The sequence below is a fragment of the Hevea brasiliensis genome, chromosome 8 (assembly GCF_030052815.1).
Source record: "Hevea brasiliensis isolate MT/VB/25A 57/8 chromosome 8, ASM3005281v1, whole genome shotgun sequence".
Taxonomy (NCBI): domain Eukaryota; kingdom Viridiplantae; phylum Streptophyta; class Magnoliopsida; order Malpighiales; family Euphorbiaceae; genus Hevea; species Hevea brasiliensis.
Genome location: NC_079500.1, coordinates 64,483,911 through 64,494,581, shown reverse-complemented (window position 1 = coordinate 64,494,581; position 10,671 = coordinate 64,483,911).

Below are 10,671 nucleotides of genomic sequence, written 5' to 3'. Positions count from 1 at the left end.
ATCTTGTTATTTAGATTCTGATGATACTCATAGTTCATCTACAGCTTGGGTTTTAGATATTGGTGCCAGTTCTCACATTTCTAATGATATGCATGAACTAGCAAGTAGCAGAAGCTTGCGTTCTCAAGATGTTAGAGTCCGGATTGGCAATGGCTCAACTATTGAAGCTTTAGTCATAGGATCTAAATCTTTTTACACGTTTGGACATGTTTTTTGTTTGGATAATATTTTATATGTACCTGATGCTTTTAAGAACATCATTTCTATATCTAGTTTGACTAGAAATGGCTATGAATTTTAGTTCACAGATGATGTTTGCAATATTTATCTTGGAAATAAATATGTTGGTTTGGGTTATATGAATGATGGTCTTTATTACTTGGATAATAATGACAAACATAAATTGAAAGCAAGTGATCTAAAAGAATGCAATGCCATGGTGAAAATCAACTCAAGTTCAAAATATATTTGGCACTTAAGGTTATGTCATGTTGTAGAAGATAGGATTGAAAAATTGGAGAAAATGGGGATTTTATCTTCATTGGGCTCTGAGCCTACTCCTACTTGTGAATCTTGCCTTCAAGGCAAAATGACTAGATCACCCTTTTTTGGACAAAGGCTAAGAGCTGAAAATATTTTAGAGCTAATACATAGTGATGTATGTGGTCCATTTAAGGAAATGGCTAGAGGCGGTTTTCATTATTTTATTACCTTTACTGATGATAAATCAAGGTTTGGTATTTGTATTTGATGAAATACAAACATGAATCCTTTGAAAAGTTCAAAGAATTTAAATCTGAAGTAGAAAATCAAACAGGAAAGAGTATTAAAGCTCTTTGATCAGATCGTGGAGGTGAATATTTGAGTACTAAATTTGATGAATACTTGAGAGAGCATGGCATTGTTTCCCAGCTGACTCCTCCAGGAACGCCACTGATGAATGGTGTATCTGAAAGGAGAAATCATACCCTATTGGATATAGTACGTAATATGATGAGCTATATTGATATGCCAATCTCTTTTTGGGGATTTGCATTAGAATCAGCTTTGTATATTCTGAATAGGATTCCATCAAAATCAGTTTCTTCCACACCTGATGAGATATGGCATGGAAGAAAACCAAGTCTTAAGCATGTTAAGATTTGGGGTTGTCCAGCTTATATCAAAAAGCTGAACACTGATAAATTGGAAACCAAATCAGAAAAAGGTCGATTTGTTGGGTATCCAAAAGATAGTTTTGGATATTATTTTTATTTTCCTACTTCACAAAAGGTTATGATAAGTAAAGATGCCACATTTCTTGAACAACTGCTTGTTCAAGAAAGAGGCAAAGGAATGCAAATAGAGTTGGAATTGGAGAATTCTGACTAATCAACAGATCAGATGGATATAGATCCATCTAGTCAACCTATACCCATTGATGAAACATCTACAGCTGTTCCTCATAGAATAACTAGGGTATCTTACCCACCAGTGAGATATGGTTTCCTTCATGAAGAAGAACAAGAGTTGTATACTCATGAAGAAATAGATCATGGAGTTGATCCACTCACCTATGAAGAAGCTATATCAGATATAGACTCTTTAAAATGGATTGATGCTATGAAATCCGAGATTGATTCCATGTATAAGAATCAAGTTTGGGATCTTGTTAACCCACCTGAAGGTATTATACCTATAGGGAACAAATGAGTTTTCAAGAAGAAAATTGGTTCTGATGGAAAGGTAGAGACCTATAAGGCAAGGCTAGTAGCGAAAGGGTTTTGCCAAAGGTAAGGAATCGACTATGAGGAGACTTTCTCACCTGTTGCCATGCTTAAATCAATTAGGATTCTATTAGCAATAGCTGCATACTATGATGATGAGATTTAGCAGATGGATGTCAAAACAGCTTTTCTCAATGGATACATTGAAGAAAACATTTTTATGGAACAACCTAGGGGTTTTGAATCCCAAGATGGTTCCAAGGTATGCAAGCTAAAGCGATCCATTTATGGGATGATGCAAGCTTTGAGGAGTTGGAACATCCGTTTTGATGAAGCCATTAAATCCTTTGGTTTTATCAAAAATGAGGATGAGCCATGTGTATATAAGAAGGTTAGTGACAGTGCTATCACTTTCCTTGTCTTATATGTGGATGACATACTGTTAATGGGTAATGACACAGGTATGTTGACAACTGTAAAGATATGGTTGTCAAATACATTCTCCATGAAAAACTTAGGGGAGGCAACCTATATTCTTGGGATTCGCATCTATAGAGATAGAGCGAAAAGAATAATTGGTTTATCCCAAAGTCTATACTTGGAAAAGGTGTTAAAGAGGTTTAACATGCTTGATTCCAAGAGAGGATTATTACCAGTGAGACATGGTATCCATCTTTCTAAAGAGATGTCTCCAAAGACACCTGAAGAAAGAGATAAGATGGTTAGGATTCCATATGCTTCGGCTATTGGAAGTTTAATGTATGCAATATTGTGTACTAGGCCGGATATCGCATATGCTGTTAGTTTGACTAGCAGGTATCAATCCAATCCAGATTTGGAACACTGGATAGCTGTCAAGAATATCCTTAAGTACTTGGGAAGAACTAAGGATTTATTCTTGATATATGGAGGTGGAGACTTACAATTGGATGGTTATACTGATTCTGATTTCCAATCAGATATTGATGATAGAAAGTCTACATCTAGATATGTGTTCATTTGTAATGGAGGTGCAGTCAGTTGGAAGAGTTCCAAATAGAGCACGACTGCAGATTCCACTACAGAGGCTAAGTATATTGCTGCATCGGATGCTGCAATGGAAGCTATTTGGATAAAGAAGTTCATGATAGAACTTGTAGTAGTTCCTTCCATTGAGTCAGCAGTTCCTCTACACTGTGACAACAATGGAGCAGTCATACAGGCTAAGGAACCAAGGTCTCACCAAAAATCCAAACACATAGAAAGGCGCTACCACATTATCAGAGAAATAGTTAAGCGAGGCGATGTAGCCATGCAGAAAATAGCATCAGCTGAAAATCCAGCTGATCCATTCACTAAGCCTATGTCACAGACTCAGCTAGACCGACATCTTGAGAAGATAGGTCTAAGATATTGTAATGAATGGCTCTAGTGCTAGTGGGAGATTGTTAGTAGTATGCCCTAGAGCATATCATTTAGTATGTATCTTGTACATATTTTTATTAATAAAAGGCTTTTCTACTTTTTCGTTTACATAATATATTTATGTGTAATAGAAAAGGTCCATTGATATTTTGCTAGAAATATTATTCTTAAGTTATTAAGAATATGAGTGACATTATTTCTAGCACAAAGTATCATAAATAGGTTCACAATCGAGGATACTTCATAATAAGGACATGACTTATCCAGAAAGATTGTATTCATGTTTATTCCCAAGTTATTTATATGAGATATAAATAAGATGGAATGGTGAGTCTCATGCCATATGACAAACATGATAGGTACTTATAAATGATAAGCAGGCCGAACCAGTGACACTTATGATAAGCACATGGAGTTTACTCTTGTCAATGTTTTGTCATAAATCATATCAGTGCATATAATTTTTAGACCTGAGATAGCACAGTTATCTTGTATATAGGTAGTTTGAGTTTGATACTGCCTTTATACTTGTACAGTGTATGGGTATATAGGCATGTGTTGGCTCCTACTAGTTATATATGGAGGTAGGTGTTGATCAAGATGGAATCTGTTCTTCTAAGTAAATAGAGATAAAATCCTATGTTCATTTAATTGTTCTTGATGTTTCAAGTTCCTGGCCAGGACAGATAGATTTAATCAGAAAAAAGTTTCTAATGAGAAAATCTTTTTAATGAAGAACTGGAATTAAAAGAAAACATAATATTCATAGCAAATGGAGTTTGACATAAACCATGACTCCAGCTTGAGTTGGGATTTTGTAATAGAGAGATTCTAGTGCATGGTAACATATGATTATAGGTTCATTTAAGGTAAACCTTATTACTAATTGGGTGTCTGTGGCATGCTATGCTAGGTGTTAACCATGGTCTATGAGGTGCATAAAATGATTTAGAGAAATCATTTATGGTAAGAAAGAGTTCTGATGGTATTAAGAGTTGATATCATATCTCATTGCCAATTAGTGATGAGCCTAGTAAGTCACACACATACACAAGTTATCACCTAATTAAACATGATTTAATTAATTAATTAAAGAGTTTAATTGATTAATTAAATGGGTTTGATTTGTAATTAGATTGCAAAGTCCCTAGCATGACTTGAAACTAAATCTAGATTATTGGATGTATAGTATAAGTTAAATTTATATTTAAAGTGTTTAAATATGAATTTAATTAATGAGAAATTAATTAATAGAGATTAATTAATTAATTTATGTTTGATATAAATTAATTAGAAGAAGAGAAATAATTATTTTGGGTTAAGAACTCAAAATTAAGGCACAGGGGCATTTTGGTCATTTCGTAGTGTGACACGTGGCACCATGAGATGGTGACACATGGCTTTACACATAAGCTTGCCAAATGTGTTTTAATCATGTAAGATGATTAAAATTAAGATTAAATATAGGTTTGACACTTGGCACAATGTGATTGGGTAACTTAAACCTAGAGCTAATCAAAGGGTGACATGTGGCAAGGGTTTAATGTGTTAACCTAGCTATATAAGTGTTGTTATGAGAAAAATAAAACACAACCAGCAGCCACACTCCTTTGTCACGCCATTTTGAAGCTCTCCTTCTCTTCCTCTTCATCTCTCATCAATTCAAAGAGATTAGCCATCAATCTCTTGAATTAAAAATACTAGAAATTGTTTCTAGTGTCCTGTTTACATCTCTAATCTCTTAAAAGGCAGAACTTGAATTTTTAATTAATAGAAAAAGCTTTAGAAGATGTTCAAGGGCTGCCATAGGTGTTCTTGGTGTGGACAAGCTAGAGGGATAACATTTGGTGTCCTGAAGACGAATCTCAAAGGCGCAAATACGCTGCAGTGCATCAAGAGGTTAGTGTAATCGTTCTTGATTTAATCTAGGGTTCTAAAATTAATCTGAGTAATTTTAAAATCTTAAATGGCAAATACAGATCCAAAAACATATTAAGAGAGTTTTAATATGTTGTTTATCATTGAAAGCAAAAAGATAAAAATAAATCTTGCATGATGTATGTGACCCTAGGTGAAATTTTTGAATTCAATGGTATAAACTTGTGTTTTTCACGCTTCCGTTCTTTTAATTAATTTGTATATCATGTAAATTGTAAATTTATTCAATTAGTTTGCAAATTATGTAAACTAATAGAAATAGGAGAATTTTGATATGTGAATGGAGTGTGAAGGAAAGTGGATGGAAGTGAATGTGAGAATTGAAATACATGGATGATATTGAAATATGAGATGATTATGAGATTTTATTTTGAAAATATTGTTGAAATTTCAAGCGGGTGAATAGTAAAATATGCCAAATGGTAATAGAAATAGGGGAAACTCCGCTGGTTTCTCCATAGAAAAATAATTGATATTAAAATATACAAAAACAAAATTTTTGAAGTAATAAAGTAAGATAAAATGGGGTGCTCTGGCACCAAGTGTGACATGCTTTGCTCGGCTACACTATAGTCGAGTGAGGGGTGTTACATTTATTGGTATCAGAGCACGATTTAGGCGTTCCTAGGCATCGATAGATAAAATAAGATCATGTGCATAACATGCAATGCATTCATATGAGTCGAGGTGATACTAATGAAGATTTGTTTTCTTTGATAAGGTGAAGAAATAAGGAGGTAGCAGCTCCTCAACTATTTACACTGGGTAAATTTTGAGGATAAAATTTTTGTTAGAGGGAAAGAATTGTAACACCCTCACTTTCGCTAGTCCGTACATTCAACTGTTCTGATGACCAATGTCTGTTCGAACAGCTAGAATGACTGGAACTATATTTAAACAAGATTGAGGAGTCATAAAAAAACCAAATAAGTGTAAGAAATATTTATGAAAAATTTTAGAAATAAAATACAACCAAGTTAAATGAGCCGGTGCTATAGCGATGGGTAACCCAGTAGGAAGTTGCGATCCTCTCAACTAGTAGCCCTAAACCAGAGGAAATTTTCATGAAATAATTTTTGGGACTCTAGAGAAGAGTCCTAGAGGTTTCAATGACATTAGAATGCCAAGAAAATATTAAGAAAATTTATTCAATCGGTATAGACAATTTTAGCTCAATAAGCTAAACGAAGGGCATTTTGGTCATTTCACCTTCAGATATGATTTTTTGACCAACTTGTCCATTTAAGTGAGTGAGGTTAATGTCCTAAAATACGAATAAATATTGTTAAAAATTTAATTAAAAATATGAGTAAATAAAGAAGAAAGAAAAAGAAAATAAAAATGAAATGGAAATACAATTATGACATCATTATTATATTATTAAAATTTCTCACCAATTATATTTAGAAAAATACTTATAAGACAATTAAAAAGACATAAACTAAAATCAAAATTTCTGCATCTTCTTCATTATTCCACCTTGGCCGAGAGTGTCACACCTTACTCTTCGTAAGATGTAACATGCTCCCGTAGTACACCTAATGAATTACCGTACTTCGCCTACCGGTAACCCATTAAATATACCACAAGGGATTTTAAAATAATTTTTGTTCAGTTTTAAATTGGTGAGTAAATTTTTTTTTTTTCAGATTTTAAAAACCTTTATTTAAAGTCCAAACATAAATTAAATTTTTAGAGATTTAAAATCTCCGCAATTTTTATAAAAATTCTGGCAGAGTGCCGTCTGTATTTTGAGAAAACAGTTCTTCAAAATCTAAAAATAAAGACACTCCCAATATTTTTCTCAATCACAACTCCATTATTCAATCTCATTTCACAAATCAGCACAAGCAACTCAATACACAGTTTAAATTAAATCAAACATTGAAACCTCTCATTAAGGTAACAAAATTAATATTTACATTCATAGAATCATAAAAAATTTAGTAGTGCAAAACTTTATAAATACATAAAATCTCAAGATAATCTTATAATAATTTGTTTTTCATTACAATCCAAAAATATATTACAAAAGAGTTTGTACAACTGCTCAAAGTAAATTTCATACATACTATTACAGAATTACATCAAAATCTAAAGTACAATAGCATACCTATGATATACCCGAAGATAGTCTCACTATGCCTTTTAGTAATCTTGCTCAGCTGCATTATATTTTCTTTCACCTGCGACAGCATACAATGCTATCGCTGAGTGGTGAACTCAGTGGTGCACAAACTAATAATTTTAAACTTAATACAAGTTATGCTTGATAATTGGTAACTAATAAACATTTAAAATTTTTAAATTCTTCAAAATTCATAACATTCAGAAATCAATATTTTCATTCATGCAAATTATTCGTTTGAATAACATTTTGATCAAATAGTAACTATTTATCTACATTTCTTTTAAATCCCGAAACAATACAAAAATATTTTGAATCACTAACAAATTATTTATTTCAACCGCAATTTATCAAACTATGCATAATTTAAAGGGCATTGCCAATAATTCAGTTGAACCCATGACCCAAAATTCAAATAGATGTTGTGTTGTACACCACGATATTTCACACTCTCGCAATAACCGAGGCTAAAAGGGTGGAACAAAGACTAGCTAGTATATATGAGTACTCATTCAAACTCTTCCCCAACTGGCAAGCCAGAGAGGAAGGAACTCGCCCCATCTACTAGAAAAGATATCTCACTAGACAAGCTAATGAGAATTCACAATATATTTTGCCATGTCAGCTGTAGTTTCAAATCATATTCAAAACAAGTGTTTATAAATCATCAACATATTTAACTATCATAAATTCAAGCTCAAGGTTAGCAACACATCAAACTTAAAATTTACAATCCTCAAAACCATGCAATAAATCCTTAAATGCATAAGAAAATTTATATTTAATTTATACAATTTCATTAAACAAATAAAAATCCTCAACACAACAAAATTATAAATCATAAAATAAACTTGTTCAAATCAATTTAGAAGTGAAAAGTAACAAAATAGTTAGTTGTGCACAAACCTTATACGAGTCGCCTCTTAGCCTTGACTCGATATTTCGGGTTCTTTCCTGGTATTCTTTTCCATTGAAACACACAGTTTCACAGTTTTTCAGTATCATAACTTATCATAAATCCAAAATAAATTCAAATTCACTTTTATCTAGCTTATATATGCTAAACTGGACGTTCTTTAAAATTTGTGTTTCGGGGTTACTATTCATTATACTATTCAAGTCAATTTGTTGACTTTTTAAGGCTTAATAGGCATGGGAATTCCAACTTCACCCACATACCACATTTTGGTTACTAAATTTGTTGGTTTTGGTTGTTTTCTCAAATTCTAAGTCTTTTAGGCAAATTTGCAAATTTTCAGTTTTAGTGTCTTAAGTTTCACTATTCCATTGGTCATTTTTCTGTTATAATTTGGCAAAACTTTCTTCATAGAAAATGTTCCCTATTGTCTTAACTTTATTCTCCTTTTTGAATCACTCCAATTGGAGTTTTTTACCTCAAGTTATAGCCATTTGAATCATGGCTGCCGGATTGGACTTAACCCAGATTTCTGGGCACCAAACTGGTTTTGGCAGTTTTAGGTCACCAACTTTGGGTGGCCAAATGACTTGGTTAAGTGCATAATTTGGATTTGTGTTCTTCATGAAAGTTTGAGGTCTATATCTCAGCTGTCCACTGGTAAAAGTTTAGGTCATTTAGACATACCTAGCCCAAGTTATGGCCAAATGAATAAATACTGTTTATTTGGTCATTTTGTACAGGTCAGACTGCGTAAATCCGGATTTGGTCAATTTGTTCACTAGGTTTTGGTCACTTTTTGAGCATGATTCCTAAATGAAAATTGTGTCATTTTGTGTTTATTTTCATTCCCAATTGGCCTCACAGCAATTAGGCTTGTAAATTTTCAGTTTTGGTCCTTGAAAGGGACCTTGGTCCTGCTGCCTACAGAATGACCATTTTCAATCCAAATTTAAACTCACTTCTAACACTTCCAACACATCTCAATTGGTCACAAATGACCATTTTTCATCTCAAACAAGGTCAAACACACCATTTGACCATTTTTCCAAATTTTTTCTCCCAAACCCAAGGTCCAAAACCCTAACTCACTAATTTTGTTACATTTTATTCATTCAAAGTACATAAACATAATCACTCAACTCATTCAAGCTCCCATTCACCATTAATTCTACTAAAACACCATAAACTCCACTATTCCCATAAGTCCATACATGAATAAATTTCCAAGTTTCTTTACATAATTTCATCAATTTCAATTTAGTTCATGCATCTAACTCATAAAAATAGAAAGAATTTGAAGGAAAATCACTAACCTTTACTTTGAATTCCAAATCTTCAAATCTCTCCACTTTCCTTCCCAATTCCTTCTTCAATCTTCTTTCCAAAGCTCAAACACAACTTTTAACTAAGGAGCCTATAATTTCTATGGCTGAATTTAAGGTTTCTTCAAGCTCAAAATGAGCTTTAATAGAGGTGAAGTGAGGGAGAGAGTAGTGGGGTGGCACACTTGAGTTAAGGAAGAAGAAAATTATTTTTCTTTTCTTTTTTTAAGTATTTTATGTCTTTTAAAATTGCTTTTTACTTGGTCAATTTAGGTAGGAAAAACAAAATTAGTCTTGACATCATGATGATGTCATGAACTTTTTCAATTTTCTTTTTCTTTTGTATTTATTTTTCTATTAGTTCTTTAATTTAATTCTTGATCCCAAAATTTTCTTTGCTCTAATTTTATTAGACAGTTAGGTCAGGAGTCAGCTCTAGGGGTGAATTGACCAAATTGCCCCTTGGTGGTTCAATCCAGTTTGCAAGTTATTTGATATTTCTTCCGGATCCCTGACCTAATTATTTGACCTACTTAACAATTCTTTTTTGTGATTTTCTCTTTTCCACTGTGTTCGCAATAGTCCTAAAGACCGCGGCGTCACATTTTACGGTTCAAAATTTGAGTTTAAATTGACTTCGCAATCCTTCCCGAGAAGGTCACCCATCGCTGTGACTCTTGGCTCATTTAACTTCTTATGTTCTATTTTTCTTATTTATACTTAACTAATTGACAATTACTAATTATTTGTGTTCAGGGCTTATCTAGTTATCTTAAGTGTAGTTCTAATCCCCTCAATTGTCCGGACCGACACCGGTCACTGGAATAGTGAAATATACCAGGCTATGCAAATAGGGGTGTTACAGAGAGAACTCCAAAGAGAACCTCCATTGTTATGCTTCCAAACCTCAATTCTTCCTCAAATCTCTCACTATTTTATCTATCTCCAAGTATAAAAATTTGATTTTGGACCTTGTTAGGGTAATTGGCAGCCAAGAAAAGCCAAGAAAGTGAAGGAAAATTTAAGATTGGCCAAGAGAAAATTCTACTCACAAGGTTAGTGCTAGTCTCACTCCTATTTTCTTTTCTAAAGTTGAAATTATGGTTAAGTATGCATGAATTACAAGGGAAAAAGTTGATATTCATGCATGAAATTAAAGACACAAATTTTGGCCAGCTTGTGTAGGAGTAGGATTTGAAGTCTTTTGTTGCAAATAAACTTGATAAATTGCTTGAATAAGATGATAAGTATGGT